The sequence below is a fragment of the Phascolarctos cinereus genome, unplaced genomic scaffold, assembly GCF_003287225.1.
Source record: "Phascolarctos cinereus isolate Bilbo 61053 unplaced genomic scaffold, phaCin_HiC Scaffold_726;HRSCAF=1367, whole genome shotgun sequence".
NCBI classification, from domain to species: Eukaryota; Metazoa; Chordata; class Mammalia; order Diprotodontia; family Phascolarctidae; genus Phascolarctos; species Phascolarctos cinereus.
Window position 1 is genome coordinate 292,458,353 of NW_027556098.1, and position 25,005 is coordinate 292,483,357.

The 25,005-nt window shown below is 38.3% G+C and overlaps 1 pseudogene; it reads right to left on the reverse strand.

The window, feature by feature from the left end:
• Window positions 1-12,311: 12,311 nt before the first annotated feature.
• On the reverse strand, window positions 12,312-12,867 carry LOC110214984 (cold-inducible RNA-binding protein pseudogene; annotated as a pseudogene).
• Between the last annotated feature and the right edge of the window lie 12,138 nt (window positions 12,868-25,005).

Below are 25,005 nucleotides of genomic sequence, written 5' to 3' on the forward strand. Positions count from 1 at the left end.
CTCTCTCCAAATCTATATCACCAGTGAACTACTAAACCTTCACATCTGATTGCCCTAGAGGTGTATCAAACTCAACTGGTACAATGCCACTCGTTACCTTCATTGTGTCCCCTCGTTCCTTTTTGTTTTTAAATTTTTATGAAGGGTACCATTATGTTTCCAGTTACCCAAATTAACAATCCTGGTGCCATCCTAGACTCTTTTCTCTCATGCTATAGATAGATAGATAGATAGATAGATAGATAGATAGATAGATAGATAGATAGATAGATAGATAGATAAATAGATATAAAATCAGTCACCAAGTCTTTTTAATTCTTTTTTTCCAAATCTTTTTTAATTCTACTGCCACTACATTGCTCACATTTGTTACCTTCTTTCTACTCACGTGGCCATCAGCCTATTTAGTCCCTCATCATCTTTCACCTGGACTAGTACAGAGAACTCTTAATTGATTTCCCCACCCAAAATCTCTACCATTTTCAATCTATTCTCCAGACAACTGCTTCTCTACCGATGTCAGTTCCTTTCTCAATAACACTAGTGGCTTCCTGTTACCTGGAAGATCACATGTAGGCTCCTCTATTTAACATATAAAGCTCTTCACAACTTGGCCCCTACTTTTCCAGCCTAACTATACATTACTTCCCTTCCCAAATTCTACCGTCTAGCTAAACTGACCTTCTCACATCAGATACCCCATTTCCTATTTATGTGCCTTCGTACAGTCTGACCCCACCCCCCACCCTGGAACTCACTGTCTTGCACTCTTCTCTTCTTAGAAGAATCTCTAGCTCCCTTCATGTGCTACTTTCTACATGAAATGTATTTTGATCTTCTAAGGTGCTAGTGCTTCCCTCCACCATCACCCCACCATTTACTTTGGTTTTACTTTGTGTAATTTTGTGTATACTTACATATGTACATGTTGTTTTCTCCAACTGAATGTAACCTCTCAGAGAATAAGAGCCATTTTATTTCTAGTTCTGTATGCTTAGTGCCTGACACAATCCATGGCACATAGAATACACTTATAAATGTTTGCTGAATGATATCTCCAGTCCTAATTTCTTTTCTGAGATTAAGGTCGGCATCTCCAGCTGCCTTCAGGGCATCTTCACTGGAAGTCTCAGGATTATCCAAAACTTGAAAGATTTAAAATTTACCTTATTATCCTCCACAACCCCTTCCCAATCTTGCTCTTCTTATGATTTCATTATTTCTATCCATGACACCACAATTCAGCCAGGCTTCCATGGACAAAACCTTGCTATTATCTTTGTCTCTTCCTTTCCCAAACTGAGACCAATTCTCCCCTAGCATCTCTTGCATCTGCCTCCTCTTTTCTACTCTTACTTCGATCCACCTCAAAAAGTCCCTCCCTGCCACTGATCCAGACACTGTAATGGCCTCATAATAGGTCTTTCTACCCCCCCCCATTTCCCTCTTCAATCCATCCTTCATATCATTCTTATATTAATTGTACTTATGCATAGAACTAGTCACATCATTTATTGGCTCAAAATCTTCAGTGGCACCTACTATCAATCAAGTACATTTCAAACTTTTCAAGGCCCTCCACAATTTAATGATACCTTCCTTTTCCAGCTTTAGCTCATATCACTCACCTTCACAAACTACTCCAGTCAAACTGGGCTATTCTTTGCCTAACATATCTTCTGCTTTACCATCTCTGTGCATTATCTCACCATTCTTCATATCTATATTGCCTTCCCTCCACCTGGTCATCTGTAGAAGTCCTACATCCCTGGTACAGAACAACTTAAGGCCACTTTATCTACATATGCTTCCCTGATAGCCCCTGTTGACTTCCTTCCATCTTGGACCTCATACAGCACTTAGTTCCACACTTCTCAAGAGCATTTATCATGTATTATTTTGTATTATGCAGTAGTTATCTGTATTTGTTCTTTTCCTTTCATTGCTGTAAGATTCATTAGGACAAGGATTTTACCTTACCTAAGTTTCATGCCTCACCCAATTGTCAGCTCTGTGGACAGTGGGCGTTTAATAAACATTACATGAATTAATACCTTTTTAGTTTTTTACAGGTGACATACACCCTGGCCCCAAGAAGCCCAAGGGAATGGACATTAAAATTCTTGATTTTTTAAAAACAACTTACATCCTGCTAAACTGCACATTCACAGGATCAGAAAATGAAAAACATTAGCCATAAAGCCAGTTCAAATGTCCTGGGAAAAAATGCTCGAAACCACACTTAAATGGTCCACTGTCCCATGCTTTACATACAAAGCAAACGAGAAAAAGGGAGTCACTCAACTAGTTATCAGTAACTCAGAACTATAAATCCTTGTAAGCCTAAACTTAGCACTAAGAACAATGTTTTTTTTTAAAAAAAGGAAAGAAAAAAAAATATTTCAAAGAGAAACTCATTCTATTTTTTTTTTCACTTTACATCCAGTTCATTTGGCTCCTTCCCAAAGGAAGATAAAATAGCAATGCTTTCAAAAAGACAGAAAAGAATCAGACTCAGTTTCAAAGTTAACTGTTTTTGATTTTCAGTGTGCTGTTAGGAAGTATTCAATTGCTTAATGGGTCATGGGAAAATGAAAATATCCTGATTTTCTCTCTTCCCAGTGATGGAATTACCCATTACATATTCTAACCAATCATTGTAGGATGGCAGAATGAACACTGGGATCAAAACCCAGAGACCTGGATCCTAGACTGGCATTAGCTGACTCCCAGGTTTGAGGAGAAGAATGTGTTTTATAAACTTTAAAGCACTGTACAAATATGAGTTGTTATTATCCTTGCTATCTTTTAAAATAGTTCTTTCCACATTTGAACAGCTCAACTAATTACATGTTTTCCCTAATAATTGTGTACAACACAGCATGGCATGGCATGGCATAGCATGACATAATATGGTATGGTAGGCATGGTATGGTGTGGCAAAGTAACTTAATTATATTTCTATTTAACATTCCTTTAATAACGTGTTATATAATATTACCTGAATATTACCTGAAAACAAAGATAAGTTCACTGGCCTCTTGTTAGAATTATTCTGCTTATAAAAAACGGGCCCATATGACCATTTTTGTACTGTGGGACTCCTCTAATTCTCCATATTTTCCCAAAGATCTCCAACAATGACCCAGCATTCAACTCTACTAATTCTTTCAATTCTGGGAGATAGTTCATTCTGGCTTGGCGATTATTGCTACTCTCTTACCATGTTCTCAGTTGATATCTGAAACATTAGGAAGTTGTTGTTTCTTCCCTTGAGCTGAAAAGGGAAAGAAAAGAAAGCCCAGAACAGAATCCTAGAAATAACCAGGGTTGGTTAGCATGACATATATGAAGATGTAGCAAAAGAGACTAAGAAACAGCTCAGGCAAATTAAATGAACCAAGAAAGAACCTGGTGAATGAAAGCCTAAAGAAGAGAGATAGCCAGATTTAGATAGGGATCAACAAGGTCACATGCAGAAAGGTGAAAAATTATAAGGATTGAAAAAAGACTATTGGGTTTGTCAATTAAGTTATCCTTGGGATTAAATGGACCATTTCAAAGGAAATTAGGAAAACCTCTATGATTTGATGCACAGTACAGTGAACAAGAACCAGGAGAACAATTTGTACAATGACAAGATTAAAGATAAAGAGGACTTGGAAAGACTTTGGAACTCTGATTAATGCAATAATAAGCTACAATTCCAGAGGGCTGAAGATGAATCACGCCACCCACTTCCTGCCAGAGAAATGATGGATTTAAAATCAAGAATAAGACATGCATATTTGGATATGGCCAATATGGGAATTTGTTTTGATGCATTGTGGGGATGTTTGCAAAAAAAAATGTTCTTTGGGGGTAGGGGAAATAAAAAGATATAATAAATGCTTGTAAAAAAAAGTAAACAAGTGAATGAATACTTTTTAAAGAGATCATTGGTAAGTTCAGAGAGAGTAATTTCACTTGAATGATGATTGAATGCCAGATTGCCTAGGGTTAAGAAAAGAATAAGGGGAAAGGAAGTAGAGGTACCTAATCTAGATACATTTCTCAGACAGTTTAGCCAAGAAAGGGAGGAGAGATATGGGACAATAGAAAAAAGAAGGAGTTCTCAGTGGATGGCTTCCATTTTTCCAGTCAAAGGATGGGAGGAGGGGTGTCATGGAAGCAATGAGGACAGATGTGAAGATTTCGAACAACTTCCATGGAGAACGGGATGACTTGCGATAGTTTCTATCCTGAATTTGTCCTCTTTTAGGATTATATCTACAGTAGGAAAAGTACTGAACTGCAAATCGAAAGACCTGGTTTCAATTCTTATTTCCTCCACTGACAAGGGCTTCCTCATCTGTAAAGTGGGAATCATGAAACTTATATCACCTATCTTGCAAGGTTGTTGTGAGGGTGAAATAGGATCACGTTCATTGTGTACAAGTAGGTACTTGGTAATGATAAAGTGTTGTATAAATCATTGTTGCAATCCACAAGTCTCTAAATTTCAAGTGACACAGAAGCAGCCAGATGTTGCATGGCATGCCAATATTATAGAGTAGTTTTGCCTCTCAAAGAGATCTACATCTGAAACTAGAAATCAAAGTAATCATGAGCAAGATGGGCAGTTATGAACTCACATTAGAATCTGGATGCAGTAGGCAAAATAATTGCAGAAGGATATGGATTTTTTCTGAACGTTTGCAAGATACTATGTGCTCTTCTTAAATCTCAAATTCCCTTTGTAAATAATATTTTAAAATACATGCAAAGGATATGACCAATACATCTGTTTTCTTAAAATAGATATAGTCAAAATATCCATTTATCCAGAATGCCAAATTGCAAAGTCCAAATGGAAGAGAAATCCCTTATGCCTAAAGATTCTCCTGATCCTGCCATCGCCATCATCATTTTTGCTTAAACATTTTTTTTTTGGTGAGGCAATTGGGGTTAAGTGACCTGCCTAGGGTCATACAGCTAACTGTCAAGTGTCTGAGGTTGGATTTGAACTCAAGTCTACCTGACTTGAGGGCCAGTACTCTATCCACTGCACCACCTAGCTGCCCCCTTGCCTAAACATTTTGCCAGAGATTACATATATAGAAACCATGAGATATCAGAATCTCAGAAGAATCAGCATTGCAGTGACTCAAAGGACAATGGAAAGTTATACCTGCTGGGTATAAGTGGACTGCTACACATTACTAAGGGTGCTTGCACAAAAGAAGCAATGTAAAAGACATCATCAAAGGTGCATGACTGGAGAAAAGAAGTAGGTCAGTCAGGCTATAATAATAAAGGATCACAGATAGTCTTCCTGATAATTGAACTAATATTAAAAAATTATTAAAAGACTTAAGAGTAAGGTTTCCAGCATGTGGGGTATATCTTCCATGGAGGATTTTTGGGGAAATGTGAAAAATTGTGCAGAATAAGAAGGCATGGATGAGTGGTTATCAATACCAATGAGGAGCAACCATACTAAAGGAATCATGGACTCATTGAGGTGTCGAAGTATAGTTCTTGGATATTAATGAATACCACTCCAAGACCTTGCCCAGAAATCAATATAACCACGGGTAAATTCCCAATTTCTCTGAACCTCAGTTTCCTTTGCTATGAAATGGGAATGATATCTGTCTTACCTCCTTCAAAAAATTGTTCAATCATTCATAAGTTCATTCATTCATGAAACATTTAGGAAATCTACTATGTGGGGAGCACCATTCTGGGTGGTGGGAGAGATATGTAGCTATGACAAGGTGCCTGTCCTCATGCAGCTTGCAGTCTAGGGATAAGTCAAAGACAACTATACCACTTGTAACAGGTTAAGTCAGTTACAGAGTTGTGAAATAAAATGCTTTATGAAGTTCTAAGGGGAAAGTCATGAGAAGATGGAGCCAAGCAGGCAGAGTAAAGGCAGGGGCTCAGCTGAGCTTTCCCCAAAACCCCTCCAAACACCTTTAAAAAGCGATTCTAAACAAATTCTAGAGCAGCAGAACCCATAAAAAAAAGATAGAGTGAAACAAATTTCCATCCCAAGACAACTTGGAAGGTCGGCAGGAAAGGTCTGTTGCACAAGGGTGAGAGAGAAGCATAGTCCAGCACAGGCTGCACCAGAGCAGACCAGGCCCCACCAAATGAGGAGCAGGCTTCCAGGCAATTGAATCACTGGCAGCAGTGGTGGTTTCCAGACCTCTGAGCACAAAGACAATTTAGAAGGTCAGCAGGAAAGGTCTGTTGAACCAAGTGAGGAGTGAAGTGCAATCCAGCACAGCCCTGGCCACAGCAAACAAGGAGCACGCCTTGGGAGTGACTGAATCAGCAGCAACAGGAGCAGGGGCTACATCCAGAATTCTCAGCCCACAGGTGGTAAGGCGGTGGGGGAGGAGTCAAACAACTGGTCAGAAGGAGATTACAAGGGTCTTTTTGTTAGACTGAGGTAGGCCTCTATTGCTTTACCCATACTTGGATCCAGGTCCCAGTGCCCTGCGTGGCAGTCCCATGGCAAGGAGGAGCACTAGCATAGCAGAGCTTATAGCCGCAGTGGATGGAGAACCCTCCTCACAGTTCTAAGGAAGTAAAGTGTGCTTGTGGTCACTCACAGACTAGAGCACAGGCCAGGAGAGGAGTAAACACCTCTCCTTAGATCATACCACCTTGGAAGAACTGAAAATTTACAAGTCTTTAGAAATTTCTCTGAAAACTGCTACACAAAACCCCTGAAGCTTGGGAAAGTGTGCCCTCCACCTTGGAAATAGAGCCCTACTTTAACAAACAGTTAAAAGTCATGTAATAGGCTGGGGAAATGAGCAAACAACTGGAAAAAAAAAACTCTGACTATAGAAAGTTATTAAGGTGACAAGGAAGATCAAAACACATATTCAGAAGAAGACAACAAAGTCAAAGCTCCTACATCCAAAGCCTCCAAGAAAAATGTTAATTGGTCTTAGGCTATGGAATAGCTCAAAAAGGATTTTGAAAATCAAGTAAGGGAGGTAGAGGAAAAAATGGGAAGAGAAACGAGAGTGATGTAAGAAAATCATGAAAAGCAAGTCAACAGGTTGGTAAAGGAGACACAAAAAATACTGAAGAAAATAACACCTTAAAAAACAGACTAGGCCAAATGGTAAAAAGAGGTGCAAAAATCCACTGAAGGAAAATTACTTTAAAAACTAGAATTGACCAAACGGAAAAGGAGTTACAAAAGCTCACTGAAGAAAAGAATTCCTTAAATATTAGAATGGAGCAAATGGAAGCTAATGACTTTATGAGAAATCAAGAAGCAACAAAACAGAGCCAAAAGAAAAATAGAAGAAAATGTGAAATATTCTCATTGGAAAAACAACTGACCTGGAAAATAGATCCAAGAGAGATAATTTAAAAATTATTGGACTACCTGAAAGCCATGATTAAAAAAAAAGAGCCTCGATATTATCTTTCAAGAAATTATCAAGGAAAATTGCCCAAATAGTCTAGAACCAGTGGGTAAAATAGAAAGTGAAAGAATCCACCAATCACCTCCTAAAAGAGATCCCAAAATGAAAACCCCCAACAATATTATAGCCAAATTCCAGAGTTCCCAGATCAAGGAGAAAATATTGCAAGCAGCCAGAAAGAAACAATTCACGTATTGTGGAGCCACAGTCATAACACAAGATTTAGCAGCTTCTACATTAAAGAATCCAAGGGCTTAGAATATGATATTCCAGAGGGGAAAGGAACTAGGATTATAATCAAGAATCACCCAGCAAAAATTGAGTATATACCCAGCAAAACTGAGTATAATCCTTCAGGGGGAAAAATGTGTATTCAATGAGATAGATGACTTTCAAGCATTCTTTTTTTTTTTTTAGGCAATTGGGGTTAAGTGACTTGCCCAGGGTCACAAAGCTAGTAAGTGTCAAGTGTTTGGTCTGAGGCCAGATTTGAACTCAGGTCCTCCTGACTTCATCAAGCATTCTTGATGAAAAGACCACAGCTGAATAAAAAATTTGACTTTCAGAGACAAGACTCAAGAGAAGCATAAAAAGATAAACAGGAAAGGGAGATTATAAGCAACTTAACAAGGTTAAATTGTTTACATTTGCAACTCATAAGACTGTTCTTGTTAGGGCAGTTGGAAGGAATATATACAGACAAAGGGCACAGATGTGAGTTGATTATGAAGGAATGACGTCTAAAAAATAAAATTAAGGGGTGACAGAGGAAGGTACTGCAAGAAAGATAAAGGAAGAGGTAGAATGGAGTAAATTATCTCATAAAAGAGGCAAGAAAAAGCTTTTACCATGGAGGGGTAGGGGAGAAGGTGAGGGGCGAGTGAGTGAACCTTTCTCTCATCAGAATTGGCTCAAAGAGGGAATAACATACACACTCACTTGGGTATAGAAATCTATCTTACCCTACAGGAAAGTTGGAGTGGAAGGTGATAAGAGTAGGAGGAACGATAGAAGGGAAGGATGGATTGGGGGAGGGGGTGGTCAAAAGCAAAATACTTTTGAGGAGGGACAGGGTGAAAGGAGAGAGAGAATAGAATAAGTGGGGGGGAGGAATGGGATGGAGGGAAATACCGTTTGCAATAGTAACTGTGAAAAAAAATTGAAGCAAGTTTCTCTGATAAAGGCCTCATTTCTCAAATAAAGGCAAATGTATAAAAAAGCCATTCCCAATTGATAAACGATCAAAAGATATGATCAGTTTTCAGATGAAGCAATCAAAGCTATCTATAGACACACTAAAAATATTCTAACTCACTATTGATTAGAGATATATAAATTAAAACAATTCTGAGGTACTACTTCATACCTATTAGATTGTCTAATAGGACAGACAAGATAAATGACAGATGTTGGAGGAGGTGTGGGAAAAATGAGACATTAATGTACCGTTGGCTGAGTTGTGAACTAACTCAACCATTCTACAGAGCAATTTGGAGCTATGCCCAAAGTGCTATAAGACCATGCACACCCTTTGACCTAGTAATACTACTACTAAGTCTGTATCCCAAAAAAAGATTAAAAAAAAAAAAAGGAAAGGGACCTATTCATACAAAAATGTTTATAGCAGCTCTTTTCTACGAGTAAAGAATGAGAAATTGAGGGGATGCCCATCAAGTAGGGAATGGCTGAACAAGTTGTGGTATCAGATTATGAAGGAATACTATTGTACTATAAGAAATGATGAGTAGGATGTTCTCAGAAAAACCTGGAAGGACTGGCATGGACTGATGCAAAGTGAAATGTACTATATATAAAGTAACAGCAATATTGTAGGATGATCAGCTGTGAATGACAGCTATTTTCACAATACAAGGATCCAAGACAATTCTAAAGGACTTATGATGAAAAATACTATTCCTCCTCAGAGAAAGAACTGATGTCTGAATACAGATTGAAGTGCATTTTCCTTTTATTTTTCCTGACATTTTTTTGTCTATATTTTCTTTCACAACATGACCATTATGGATATGTTTTGCATGACTACACATGTATAACCTATATCGAATTGTTTGCCTTCTCAATGGGGGGGGGAGCGTGAAGTGAGGTAGGAAGGGAGAGAATTTGGAACTCAAAGTTTTAAAAACAAATGTTAAAAAAATTGTTTTACATGTTACTGGGGGAAAATTAAATACTAAATAAATACAAAAACAAAATTAAATTTAAAAAAGAATATGTAAAGCACTATATAAAGGAAGTGGTTATTATTAATACAAATGTTACATGTTCTCATACATGGTAAGCAGTTAAATTTTTTTCATTCATCCATCCATTCATTCATTGTTATAATTCTCTTTATAATTACTTGGTCTCATTTTGCCACAAGGGTCATTCGCCACACTCTAGAGTGAAAGATCATCTTCTTAATTGTTTAAAGGGGTTTTTTTTTCTTAGACTATTAAACTTGTCCTTGAAAACGTCCCATAAGTTTGATTAAGTTTAATGGTAAATAAGCAACTTCTTTCTGCTTTAGTTGACGAAGTGGTGTTTCTAAGTAGGACTCATAGTTTCACAAAATGAAATGAGCACCTCATGTAACTAAAGCCCAAGCCCATTTGCTTGAATGAAGCAAATCATATGTGATTTAGTGACAGAAGATCAATCCAAGCTTCATTGGCCACATCCAACCCATGATTTGGTTGATTTTTTTTTTAATTCTGAAAGCTTCTGAGATATCTGAAGAGCCCACTCAGAGTCTTAGAAGTCTTTCTGCAGACATAATATGTGCAAGATCTTGGAACTACTGATTTCTCTTAACTACTTGGGAGAACTCCAATAGAGGATAGCCTCTAGCAGAGCAAAAGATCTAAGAAAATGGGGCTTGAGGCATCACATGTCTGGAAAGATGCAACAATTTTTTTTTTAGTAACAGGGCAGGCTTCCTTTGGCTTTAACTGGTCTTGTCCCATGGTGTCAAATTCAAATAGAAACAGTCCATATATAGATTTAGAAAATCACAAATTAATATTATCTATATCATGTTATAGTTTTATTTATTTTGTTAAACATTTTCTAATTACATTTTTAGCTGGTTCCCTGAAGAGTTTTGTGAGTTGCTTGCAGTCACCTAGATGGGAGTTTGAGAATTCTGACTTAAAGGTCAGCAGAGAAGTAGCTAAGGCAGAAGGATAGGAGCTTTATCTAGTAATGTTAATATTAAGGGATGCACTTCTTCCCTGTGGCAGCTTAGAGACCATCAGTCCTATGTTATACGCCACATATTCAATTCGTGCATATGGAGAAATCCTGCTCCCCTAGGGGAAAAAAATTGCCTTTACTGGTAAAAATTGAATTCAGTCATAGTGTATAAACTTTTAAATATGCTGTTGTCACTCCTTTGCTAATATTTAATATTTTTGTACCAATGTTCATTAGGGATATTGATCTATGGTTTTCTTTCTCTGCTTTCTTTACCCTAGATTAGGTATTAAGACCTATTTGTATCAGAGAGTTTGGAAGAATCCCTCCTTTTCTTATATCTGCAAACAGTTTATATCATATTTTAATTGTTCTTTGAATGTTGGATAGAATTTACTTATATATACATCTTCCTTAAAAGAGTGGAAGTTTGACTGAATCATTATAATTTTAGTATAGAAAAGTTGATTTTTCCTACTATAGAAGCTATATTGGATAGGTTTATGTTTGCTTGTACTAAACTTTGCTTTCCCCAATGGTCCATTCAAAGTTATGAGTGTGATTTATTGAGTTCAGTCTATGAAAAGTGCTAATTCTCAGCTTTTGAACAAAAAGGTTTTAGGAGACTGGATGGTTCAGTGAGGTGGCTGGGGGACCTTTACCTTAGAAGTGTTAGTAACAAGAGAAAACATGCTTTTTTTTTTAATTTTTAAGACTTGTCTATACAAGAGTTTTCTAAATTATAATACTGTAGACTCTGGACTTCCTTTTCTATGTTCTTCCGCTTTATTATAGCATTGTTGGTTTCTATAAATCCAGTGGAAGTGTCAAAAAAATCACAATTGAAATGCCCCCTCTTAGAGACACTCACGTGGGTCCCACTTAGAAGTAAGCTCCTAGATAGCCAGAACTGTTTCATTTTATCGTAGGTCTTTTACACACAGTAGGGATTCAATAAGTACTTGTTGCAATGATTGGATCACTTCTTCTTTAGGAGGCATTGAAGACTCCCAGAACAGTGTCCTTTCCATTGCATCATGGTAGTTTTGTTGTTGTTGTTGTCTGTTTGTTTTTTTAAGAACCTCTTTTACGGAAAGTTTGCAAGTCTGTTTACAGTATACAGTAAAAATACATTTATGCAGAGTGAATATACAAGCAGTTTCTCATTAGACATACCAAGGTGGTCTGCCTCTCCATAAACCCTCAGGGCTGCATTCATACCTTGCTACACTGAAGGAAGGTTGCAAAAAGTTGAAGGTAACACACTTAAAAAAAAAAAAGCCAAACCTCCACAGCTTGTTCAGCTTCCTGTGAACACTGAATTTAAGGTCCTTTTCTAGCTCAAAGAAACCCAAACCAGGATCCCCAATTTCACAAGTTTTTATTGTAAAAAGAAAAAAAATTAAATTTAAAACAAAACCAAAAGAAAAAAAAATGAAAACCACCACACCTTGACTCATTATGAAAAGAAAAAATAAAATCTGAAATGCTTTCAAAAATGCTTTTTAAAAAAACACTTGAGAAGAGACAAGAGCTTTCTTAAAAGAAAAGTCTAATTAGCCATCTCATGTCCAAAGCTGTCAGGTTGTGTTTGACAAGATCAAAACTGATAATACTACAAAAGTGAACACAAGTAGATGGGTACTATACAATAACAATTCAGCAAAGCTCCAAAAATCTTTATAAATACAGCCATTGGAAGGACAATCTTGATTCAGGAAGGATTTTTACTCGTGTGTAACAACTGTCATAGCTGTCTCTGTAAGACCCTTCTGAAGACCAGTCACCATAGCCTCCTTGACTCCTGCTGCTGCTGTAATAGTCTCTGGACCCTCCATATCCTCCACTTCTTGATTCAAATCTGCTCCCCCCCACCCCATAATCATGGTCTCCACCTCCTCTAGAAAAACCACAGCTTCGACCTCGGCTTCCATGGAAGAAGCCTTGGCCACTGGATGAAACTCCTTGGTACCCATGGGATTGGTTTTCTGATGATTTGCCTGCCTGGTCAAGTCTAATCTGCCACCCATCCATGACCACCATTGCATCTTTAGCATCATCTATATTCTCAAATGTGACAAAGCCAAAACCTCTGGATCTCTGAGTCTCCCTCTCTTTCACAGCAACAACTTCAGCAATCTGTCCATACTTTGAGACCTGTTCCAATGACTGTTCATTGGTATCAAAACTCAGTCCACCAACAAAGAGTTTTCCTTCATCTGATGCCATCTTGACTAGTGTGTTGGATGGGGCAGTAAGGATAAGCGGTGTCAGAGGACAGACCAGAGCGACTGAGCCTCTTAACAGGAAAATGCCATCATGAAAGTTTTAAACAATTTTTGATGACCATAGACTTAGTGTAGCCTCTTATCATCTCATTCCCAGACTGCTGTAATAGCCTGCTGGTTGGTCTACCTGCCACAAATCTCTCCTTACTCCAGTCCATTCTCCATTCAACTGTGCTCTTTTTAAGGCACAGATTTGATCATGTCACCTCCAATAAACTCCAGTGGCTCCCTATCACCTCTAGGATCAAATGTAAAATCCTCTAGATGATATTCAAAGCCCTTCATAACTTGCCCCAATCCCCAACGTTTCCGGTATTCTTAAACTTTACACCACCTCCAGATACTCTGCCATACCAGCTTTCTTGACGTTCCTCAAAAAAGATACTTCATCTCCCAACTGGGAATTTTCATCAGCTGGTCCACATACCTGGCATGCTGTCCTTTCTCATCTTTGGCTCCTGGCTTCCCTGGCTTCCTTCAAGTCCCAACTAAAATACCATCTTCTACAGGAAGCCTTTCCTGATCCCTCTTAATTCTAGCATCTTCCCTCTGTTTATTATTTCCAACTATTCTATATATATAGTTTGTTTGCCCAGAGTTATTTGTATAATGTCTCCCCCATTAAAATGAGAGCTCCTTGACAGCAGGGACAATTTTTTTCCCCTTTCTTTGTAACCCCAGGGCTTAGCTCAGTGCCTGGCATAGATCCTTAAAGCATGTTTACTGACTGAATAACTGACTGGAAGGAACTTTAGAGGCCTTCAATGCCCAATTCCCTTGTTTAGTAGAATGAGGAAATCAAGATGAAATGACTGGCCCACAGTCACACAGATGGTAAAAGACAGAGTCTGGCTTTTTAACCCAGTTCTTCCAACTCCACATCCATCATTCCTTCCAAGGCATCACAATTCCTCCCTGATCCTGCTATTTAATAACCAGGAAAACAAACACACCCATTTGCTCCAATTCTTTCCCAAATTGTTTGTCATTGCCACAATGCCGAGCACGTCAAACTAACTTGCTACAAAGATTTCTACCTAGAAAACCACAATAATGTCCACAAAATGTTCAACAAAATAAACAATATGGCATGATAATCCATCCATTTCAGGCTGTCTCCTAATCAAGCCTAGCATGATGGATCTGATAGCAGTGATGGATATTGATTATGAAGATCTATGTGGCTGAGAGAGGGACAAGGTTGTTTTGCAGCCACTCAGAAACATGCCCTATGTCTAAAGCTCTCCTGCCTTCCCAAAGAAGTGGTCTGAGCTCATTCTCACGATGGCAGGTCATCAAGCCAAGTTTCTAGGGGTGGAAGGCCACATCTGCTACAAGACCCACAGAAAGTGTGGATTGCCCTCCAGGCCCCTGGGAAAATGAAAAAATTATGTTTCTCAGAAACAGCATCAAAGCAGAAGAATTTTCTTATATGTTTCCCTCTTTACTGTGAAACTCAGAATGTGAACTAAGCTAATAATAAGTATGAACTTATGAAATGAGTTAGCAGTTGCTTTATTCATTTCTCAAGCTAACAGAGTAATATTCATTCAATTAAGCAGATATTATTAAGCAACTACTGGGGGCAAAGCACTGGGCTAGACCCTAGAAGAGAGTCAAAGGTCACATAAGACAGACCTCAGAGTTTACCATCTAGTATGACACAAATTCAAATGATGACAATACATTGTAAGTGCATAAGAGATTTTAAAAAAGAAAGTCTGAGCATTAAAGGGTTCTTCCTAACTGAGGAAAGACTTCATGGAGTAAGTGAAATTTGAGTTGGCTTTTAAGGATGATGAAGAAGCAAGATGAAGTTGAAAGATCATTGGATTTGGTCTCAGAGAAGTTAGAAGAAGTAGGTTCCAATCTTAACTTGGCTGCTTACTCCTTGTGTCACCTTTCTAAGGCTTAGTGTCTTCATCTGTAAAATATGGGGAGTGGGGCTGATGACCCCTAACATCCCTTCAATCTCTAAATCCATTATGTTAAAATCTATTATAACGGAGGATAGTCATGAGAGTCCAGTTTTTGGAGCATGCACATGAGCCCTGCTTAGTGGGTTAGATGGAGCATATACAATATTCCCTGCCCATTTGCAAAACATCATTTGCAAATTTGGTGGTTCTTCTTCTGGCCCAGAGTAATTAAAGGACTAGTGTAGTGGTGACCAATAATAATAATAATAATAATGATAATAATAATAATAGTCAGCATTAATATAGCACTTTTGAGGTTTGCCATGTGCTTTACAAACATCATGTCATTTGAGCCTCAGAATAACCTTGGAAGGTAGGTACTATTATTATCCCCATTTTACAGTTGAGGAAACTGAGGAAGACAACAGCTAAGTGATCTGCCCAGGATCACAGAGCTAGCAAGTGTCTGAGGCTGGATTTTAGCTCATTACTTCCTGAATTCAGATCCAACATTCTGCCCAATGCACCACTAAACTGCTTCTGACTTTCCTGATTGGCCAAGGAGCCAGAATTGAGGGTACATACACAAAAGGTTTGATCAAACCATCTCTTGCTCTCTTCCTTGTCAAATTTCTAATGAGGAGAATTTCTGGAAGTTCCAAGGTATGGGAAAGGTAGGGTCCTATTAACACTTGGCTACTATATGTCCATGAAAGTGTGACTCTTCTTTCTTTTGTCTCTTTTATCTATATTCTTTTTCAGATCTTAGGGGCCCCTTGGCTTACTAGATAATATTCTTGATACTGGGAACCCAAATACAAACATGTAACAATTCCCATCATTGGAGAACTCACATTCCATCATGGAGATGACATGTTCACAGATCAGTAAGTATAGTGTGTATGTATAAATGTATTTATTTTGCATATATACATAAATATATATATATATGTATATATGTATACATATATACATATATATATATATATATATATATATATATTATGAGTGCCATACATACACGTGTGTATAGCATCCCCTCTGAACTCCCTTTCCCAATCCTCAGTCATACTGGCAGGTTGAGTCCCAGATCAATTCACTGCTGGGCTAGGTGAAACAGTTCATGCCTCAGGTCTGGCACATAGTAGGGAACAGACGAACATGAGGAAAGCACTTTATAACACCCAGCCTTGAGAGTACCCTTCTCCCTTCTAGGAGTCCCCACCAAGTTCACATCTGATTATGTCCTCACTAATGGACTTATCATTCTCTTGCTCAGCTGGGTTAGCCCTATACAACACTTTATGTCTGAGATAATGGCTCAATCTACTGCTGAGCCAGACTGTGCAAGTTGCTTCTCAGGGATAGTTCTTCACTACACTCAGCTTCTGCTGCTATAGCAGTCTTTGCTACTGACTCAGTTTGCTGAGGGGAACCTTCAATGACTCTTTCAACTTCCAAAGCTCACAGAATTATGCCCTGGTTCATCGCTCCAGATATTGTTGTTTGTTCTTTGTTTTCAAAGAGGACCAAAGACATCACAGGTCTTTCTTGATTTGCGTGTGAATTGTATTTAAGTGAAGCAGAGTTGCACAGAGCCTCACTCCCTCTTCAAGAGTCATGGAAGTCCAATGGCAAAACAAAAGTCAATATGACTTGTGAAGGCCCAGCATGCAGCGGATGCAATGGAAGAACTTGGTATCTTTGGTGTCTGACCAAGAACATCTGCCCATTCCTCCAGGGGAAGTCTTCATTTGCTTGGCATAAACATCCCCCTAACTCACAGATGGGTTTGGGGTGTGTTGGTTACCCCCAACCTGGCTTAGCCTGTGTACCAAGACCATTTTACCAGGGTATGGCCAATGTGCATGCTACAGCTTCTTAGAGCCACAGGTAAAAGTTGGGTGACCAGTTGGACACCAAAGGTGGATGAGCAGCTGGATGGTGCAGTAGATAGAGCACTGGGCTTGGAATCGGGAAAATTTAGCTTCATGAGTTCAAATCCAGCCTCAGACACTTACTAGCTGAGTGACCCTGGGCAAGTCACTTAACCCTGTTTGCCTCTGGTACTCCTCTGTAAAATGAGCTAGAGAAGGAAATAGCAAACCATTCCAGTATCTTGAACAAGAAAACCTCAAAATAGGGTCATGAAGAGTCAACACAACTAAACACATACTATTCCTCCAGATACTCAATCACCAAATATCAGTCCTGAATTATCCTGGCCGTTGACCAGTCCCTCTTTACACTATGAATAGGGAAAAAAATCAATAGGTGGGAATGAGTGGGGTGTAGTGTATCCCAAACATAGAGAATGGTGATGGACATTTTGGAGGAACAGAATTTTTCACTTTGGTGGGAGTGTAGATTATGGAGTGGAGTGTGAGATAAGGCCGGAAAGGCAGGGTTCTAGGGCCTTGGATATCCAGGCATATTACTAGGTAGACAACAAGGAGTCATTGATGTGTTCTGGGGAGAAGAAGGACAAGACCAGATTTGTGCATATGAAGATGTCTGATAATAAGGTGAAGGGTGGAATGGGAAAGAAAGAAAATGGGGAGAGGAAGAGAATTATCATAGTAGTCAAGTCACCAAGGCCTAAACTACAGAGCTAGCAAAAAGAGAAGGTGACAAAAGAAAAATATTTGGGGGATAAATTATCACTATGGTTGGTTTAAATGATTTGCTGTGAGAGAACAAAATATCTCTTTTTTAATCTCCCTATCAGATGCCCAGTAGATGCATAAAATGTTATAGTTTATGTTTTGATTGGTCACAGAAAGGAAAGATAGAACTAATGGATGCAAGTTAAAGGAAAGAAAATCTTGAATAAATATAAAGAAAACATTCCTAATGTTTAGATCTGTCCCAAAATAGAGGACTAGATGTACAAGCAGAAAAGCTGGATTACAATTTGTTGCACATGTGGCAGGCAAATCGTGAACAGAATTTGGCTTGTTTCCTCTCCCTGGACTATATCTCCCACAAAGTTTTGGGGCTGAGTCTTGGGGTTAGTAGTAGGCATGGGGAGCATGACATAACATAATGTTTCTGGGTTCATAAATTTTCAAGGTCACAGGCAAAGAGGACTGGCAGGTAGAAGAGTCTTCTACCATGTCCTGGCCAGCCCTTATTCCTCAAGAAGAAGCTTCCTATTCCATGAGTTAAAAAAAAAAATGCCAGCATGGCATCAGCAGCAAGAAGTGACCCATCAAACCTAGTTGATTAGTGAATAGCTTGGAAAGGTAACAGAGGTGAGATCCTGAATCCTGCAGCCTGAAATGGCAACGACCAAGAACAGCAGCTTCCAGGCAGAGCTATGTATGAGTGACTAACACTTTCCTCCCTTCCTCATGCTGACAGTCAGAAGATTTATAACAAGATAATGATCTTCGGCCATTCCATAAGCCAAACCAGGGGCACAGGACACAGTGGCTGCCAGGAGAGAAAATGGATGTTAGCCTAATTGGAATTTCTTTCTGTTTGAGGGACTGGAGCAGTGACTGAATGAAAGTCTCAGCTCTAGATTTATGAGGGTATTGTTTTGATTACTCAACTTGGCTTTTTTTTTTCCAGAGCATTATGATTAAATGCTTTATGAAACTAATGACTTCGGTAAGACAATTTAGTGACATATGGTGAGCACAAAGAAATGGAAGGAGAATTGATGTCTGCTAAGGGCTTGGACCAAAGTAATTTGATAAGCACAGATACCACCCACAAACAGACTTAAAAATGTGGGTGCAGCTGACCCAATGGGCCAGCTGCCCCCAAAGGAACAAGCAGAGTCCTTTCTAGTGGTACAAAGTTATCACGGCGTTTTAAAAACACTTCAAGGGATCCATGGTCATGGTGATACTGGCCTTACCTCTAACGATTCATATTTGTAGCCCATATACACTTAATTCTCTGTTACCCTTGTCCATTTCTTTAAATAAATCCTCTGTGGAGGATTTACCCAGAGACTAAGAATCATGCAACCCACTATAACAAAAATGAAAGGACAAAAAAATGTGTAAGCCTAAGGAAACAACATGATTTTCTTTTATTGTCTCCGGAGCTGAGAATTGATTTCATGTTAAATAATAGAGTTTGCAGCTTAGAAATGGAATGACTACATCAAACACAATATTACATAGGTCTAGCCTTCATTTCAAGACTTTTTTCTAAGGAAGTGACCACTTGATCCAGTTTAAATTGTATTATCTCCAAAACTAAATTGTATGTGTCTTGGTAAGCCCAAGTATGTGCAGACTAGAATGGATGTATGCACTAAATTGCTTCAGCCACCATAATTGGAATCATTTCACCTCTTCCAGAAGATTCTAATGAATAACAATGTCTAGCACAAGAGAAACCAAAAAAAAAAAAAGACTCCTGGATTTAAATCAGCATCTGCTATACCCATTCTGAGATTGGACTCTAGTACCAGTACATAGTTTCTTAGCTTGTTCCTTTTGAACAAACCCCTCTTGGCTTTGTTGCTTCCTATTGGGTTCTAGTCTCTGCCTCCATTTCCTTGGAGTAATACAGAAAAAGAATATAACAATGAGCAATGATTATAGGATCACATATCTAGAACTGAAAGGGAACTTAGAAGCTAGTTACTCCAAAGCCCTTATTTTATAGCAATGGAAACTAAGACCCAAGATAGGATTTGAACCCTCTATAAGTGCAGCTATATGCATGGAAAGCCCAGCTATCCACTATACAATGCTAGCTTTAAACTTTTTAAGAGTAGAATTATGTATTGCTTAACTTATACCCTCTAAGCAGAATTTTCCTTCTTAACATCCCAATGTATATAGTCCTCTGGCCATTTTTGTCCCATGTGGCATCTTTGAATAAGCAGAGTTTGAACTATAAGAGCAAAAAGCAAACCAGATCTTATTAAAACTTAAGCTGGGTGCTTTTTTGTGAACAAGAACACACTGAATATTCTTTTAATATTTACCCTCCTTATAAATGTTTGCTCTTCACTTTTGTTTAATAATGCTAAAAGTCCAATTTCTACATGTGATTCTACTTATCCTTAGAAAGTTAAAACTAAGAATAGTTTATGGGACAAATAGAGGAACTCAGAGAAACACCAAGAGGGATAAGACATTTTCAACTTGGTCTACTAAATCAAAGTTCCATTGAAAATAGACAGCCCACTTCATAAAGCACTTGGGATAAGTAAAATATCTTGTCAGGAAAGATGATTCATGCCTACATCTATGTAAGATACTTTTTAGTCTGGATTAGAAAAGGATATGTAAGTGGAATGCTTTAGCAAGGGAAGAAGATAGCTTAAAATAAATGCAATTTAGCAGTATAGGATTTTTAGATTTTTGTGCTTTTTGGTTTTTCAGCTGTCATTTTATAGATGAACACAGTATCAGAGTGATAAGTACTTGAAACCAGCCTACAGAAACATTCCATGGAGTGCATAAAACTCAAATCAAGAGAAGGCACTCAAAGTGAAATGTTGTTTCATCATCCTTATTAATAAAATTATCTGGTACTCCATGTCACACAGCCCATAACTTTTGGGACTCAACCCTTTCAGCAAATACCAACCACAACTTCAAAAGTCTTTCTTCCAGCTCTGAATCATTACATGTTGACAACAAACATAGCCCTTGGCAGGAATCCACACAGAGTGTTCTATGTATACACAAAACTCTACAGGCTCTCTTGATAGTGGTTCAACAAATAGTCTTACTTGAAGACTGATTTCATTGGGGATGGTAGCTTCTTCATGACTTAAAACTCTAGTCAACTTATATTTGCTCTTGATGCTGCATGGTTTTTGAAAACTTATTTAACCAACATTCCCTCCTGGAGGTGAGTGGCTATAAGTCAGACAAGGAAACATTGTTTCTAGTGGCCAGTTGCAAGAATGCCTCCAAGGAGTGTTCTGAACGTCCAGCCAGTGGGCAAAGGCAGGGTGCAAACAATAGTCATCAACAGCGTCATATTGAATTCACCTTGCCAGTGAATAGTAGTGATGAAGGACTTCAGTTTCTCTCTCTCTCTCTCTCTCTCTCTCTCTCTCTCTCTCTCTCTCTCTCTCTCTCTCTCTCTCTCTCTCTCCTCTCTCTCTCTCCTCTCTCTCTCTCTCTCTCTCTCTCTCCCCCCCCCACCTTTCTTCCCCTTCCCCTTTCTCTGGGTGTCTCTGCCTCACACGAGGAGTTGAGGCTACTGAAGAAAGCTAAGGACAGCAGGGGTGGGGGAAGTATTTATGTTTGTTTTTAGCTATAATGGAAGAAAAAGAATGCCTGCCTGGGAGTTGAGCTCTGATAGCTGAGAAAGTGCCTAGCACCTTTGATAAATTCGAGTAACCAAGGCCAGATGAACTCCACGCTCAAGAGCTGAAAGAACTGGCAGGTGTGTCTGCTGAGCCACAATCAGAGATGTCTGAAAAGTCATGGAAAACAAAAGAGGACAAAAGTCCTTATTTTCACAGACGGGAAAAGAATTGAGGCACCTGAGGTTAACTTCAATACCTGGAAAAATCCCAGGATCATTAAAGAGATGATTGGACAACATCTAGAAAAGAAAGCAATGATTACAAGCTGTCACTCTGGCTTGACCAAGAACAGGTCATGCTGGACCAGCCTCATTTCCTTTCTTTGATGGGATCACTACACTAATAGATGAGAAGATAGCTATAATTATTACCTGATTATTAGGAAAGCTCTTGATAAAATATTTCATACTATTCTTTTGGAGAAAATGGAGAGAGAGAGATTAGACCATAACATAATCAGATGGATTCTAAATTGCTTGTAGAATCGTTATTACTGGTAGAAAGGCAGTGTGGCAGAGGGGTCTGTCTCCAGTGGAGTACCTCAGAGATCTGCATGTGGTTGTGGGCAGCTTAACATTTTTATCGATGACATGCATAAAGGTGTGGATGCTTAAGTTTGCTCATCAGATTTACAGATGACACAAAGCTGAGAGCAATAACCAGAACACTATATGACAGTTAGGATGAAAAAAACTCTGACAGACCAGAGCAATGAGCTGAATATAACAAGACAAAGTTCAGTGGGAACAATGGTAAAGTCACTCATTTGGGAACAAAAGAAAAATCAACGTTTCAATACTAAGATCTCTCTTCCATATATCAGACACTCTACTGACTGATTCCTTGATTTTTTGCTGGCTGTCCTCATGCCTTCAGCATTCTCCCTCCTCACATCCTTCTCCTGGCTTCCATGGTTTCCTTCAACTGCACGAAGCCTTTCACAATTCCCCTCAGTGTTAGTGCCTTTCCTCTGAGATGCCTTCCTTTTTACACTGTATACATCTTTTACACAGATAGTTGTTGCAGGTTGTTTCCCACCACCACCACCAGAATATGATCCCTTACCTGGAGGACAGAGACTTTCTCCTTTTTTTTTAAATCCCAATATACATAGCACAGTGCCCAGAACATAATAAGAGTTTATTAAATGTTGTTGTTGGATTAGATGACCATTAAGGTCATCATTCTGTGATTCTGTGATTTTTGATGATATGTTTTACTCTTGTTCTTCTTTAGAGTTTCTCTATGGTTATTCATTTCAACCTATTCACATTATAGGGGTGGAAACACCTCTAAACCTCCATTTCTGGTTTCCAATTTCTGGTCTTAAGTATGTTATGATAGAAGCAGAGAATATAGTAAGTAGGGAGGTGGTCCTAGAGTCAGGACCATCTGGCTTGGTTTAAGGCCTACCTCTGGCACATACTGGCTGTGTGACCCTGAACAAGTCATGAAGTTCCCAGTACCTTAAGCAACTCTTTGCTGTGTAGAAAAGAAACTGGTCTGCATTGATAGGAGTAGCTCATTTGGAGCCTCCTACATAGATGAAATCACAGGTCTGGTTTTTAAAAATGGTATATACACAAACAAAAAAAATTCATTTGAAACAACTTCTCACATCTTCAACTTTCAGAAATGCAATGAGTCTCAAAACATGCTGAATTCAAGATATATAAATATATATATATATATATATATATATATATATATATATATATATATAGAGAGAGAGAGAGAGAGAGAGAGAGAGAGAGAAGAGAGAAGAGAGAGAGAGAGAGATCATTGCCACCCAGATGAAGTAATGAAATGCCAGAAAAAAAAATTATTTAATAGCTTCAGTTGTCAAATGGAGCAGCAAGGCTCCCCATATTAAAAAAAAGAAACCTTCCATCTGAAAATCTGCAACTTTCTCATCTACTGTCTAGGTTTTCTATTAAATCTCATTTATTTAAGGTCCATTTATCATTTTTCTCACCTTTTCAAACTGTCAAAATGAATCTTTTAGGCATATTCTCAAATATTTGAGAATGAAAAAGATTACAAAAAGTCTTCTTTCCAACCATGAACTTTTTTGCATATCCTTTATATTTTTGTAGGAAAACACTCCTCAAATGAAGTTTTCTTTGTACTCTTAGTAAAATGATACATGGCCCTGTAGATCTGGGTTGAGATAATAGAGTAGGTCACCACACTTTACTAACAACCTATTAAATCACCTTATCAAAACCCCAATCTACTGACATCAAATTTTCCTCTATTTTCTTTTCTTATCACTCCATATATCATGGTATCATTGGGCAAGATACCCTCTGCAGCTGCAAAGACAAGAAAATCCTTCTACCTCTCTCCAAAATGGTCTCCTGAATTGGATTGATAGCTACCAGATTTTAAATTCCTCAAGGGCAAGCAGGATACATATTTTAGTTACCTTTGTAGGCTTTGCAATGCTTTCCATGGGTCCCTGAACATAATGGGTGATGACGACATCTTTGTTGGTGTTGATTATGCTAGTTCCCCTGATTTTCCAAGTGAGAAAACTGTTAGAGGTTAAGTGATAGACAGAAGTTAAGTGACTTGTCCAGGTTCAAATAACTCGTAAGAGTCTAAATTTGAATTCAGGTCTTCTTGACTCCAGGTCCAGTGTTCCATTCAATGTGCCACCTAGCTACAGGTCATATGTATAGAGAGATGATAATTTAACCCATGGGAGCTAATGCTGTGTCACTAAGTGAAAGTATAAAGAGAGAAGGCCCAAGACAGCTTTCTGATACACCCACAGTTAGTGGTAAAACATGGATCCAACTAAATAAGAGACACAATGCAGAACATGTTGCCTTATTAAAGAAATTAGAAGGACTAGATAGAAATATGGCTAATAGAAGAAGATAAAATGTGTCCCCATTTGTAAATTTCATGATCATCCAGAAATTTAATAAAACTACAGACATCTAATTCAGTAGAGAGATCTGAGAAATAGGCATGCTAAAGGTTACCAAAGGAGTGTTTCAGGATTTATATATACATATTAAATTGCAAGGAACTATTGTAGCAGGAAGAAAAAGCCTAAGTTTGATAATATGATTAAAGAGGTACTATAACACAGAGAGCTAAAAATCCAAGTGGAAACTATTGGTAAATAAAGCCGGAGTGAGGAGCAGCTGGTGGCACGGAAGATAGAATGCTGAGATAAACCTGGATTTATCTTTCTGGGTTCAAAAATGGCCTCAGAAATTAGCTGTGTGACCCTGGGCAAGTCACTTAACTCTGTTTGCCTCAGTTTCTTCATCTGTAAACTGAACTGGAGAAGAAAACATAAAACCACTCCAGTATCTTTACCAAGAAAACTCCAAAAGGGGTCACAAAGAGTCAGACACAACTGAAACGACTGAATGACAACAAATAAAGCCAAGAATTAAAAGGCAAAAGAAAAAAAATAGAAAATAGAATGTTGGCAATTATTATCTCATGGGAAGTCTAAAGGCTTAATGAATAGATGTATTCTAGGGAATGCTTCTTTATTGGCATAGAAAGGAATTAAATGAGCTGTGGGGTCTTCTGCCATTTAACTTACCTAATTCTGTGATCCAGTCTTCATCATAATGATATTTTGAAATACAGTGCTTCCTAAAATGGACCAACAATTACAAGTGACTAGAACAAATCAAATCTTAAGACAAGCATTAATTAATTAATCATTAATTAATGAATGACTTTCTCCTACTTCTATTCTCAATGTGGAAAAAAAAAACAAATACCTAAATGATGCTGCCTTTCAAGAAGGTGCCAAAGTTGCAAAGTAAGTTTTATATACCTGTTCAAACAGAGAAGACGTATAAACCTGTGGTAATATACATGAAGTTAGCAACTGTCTG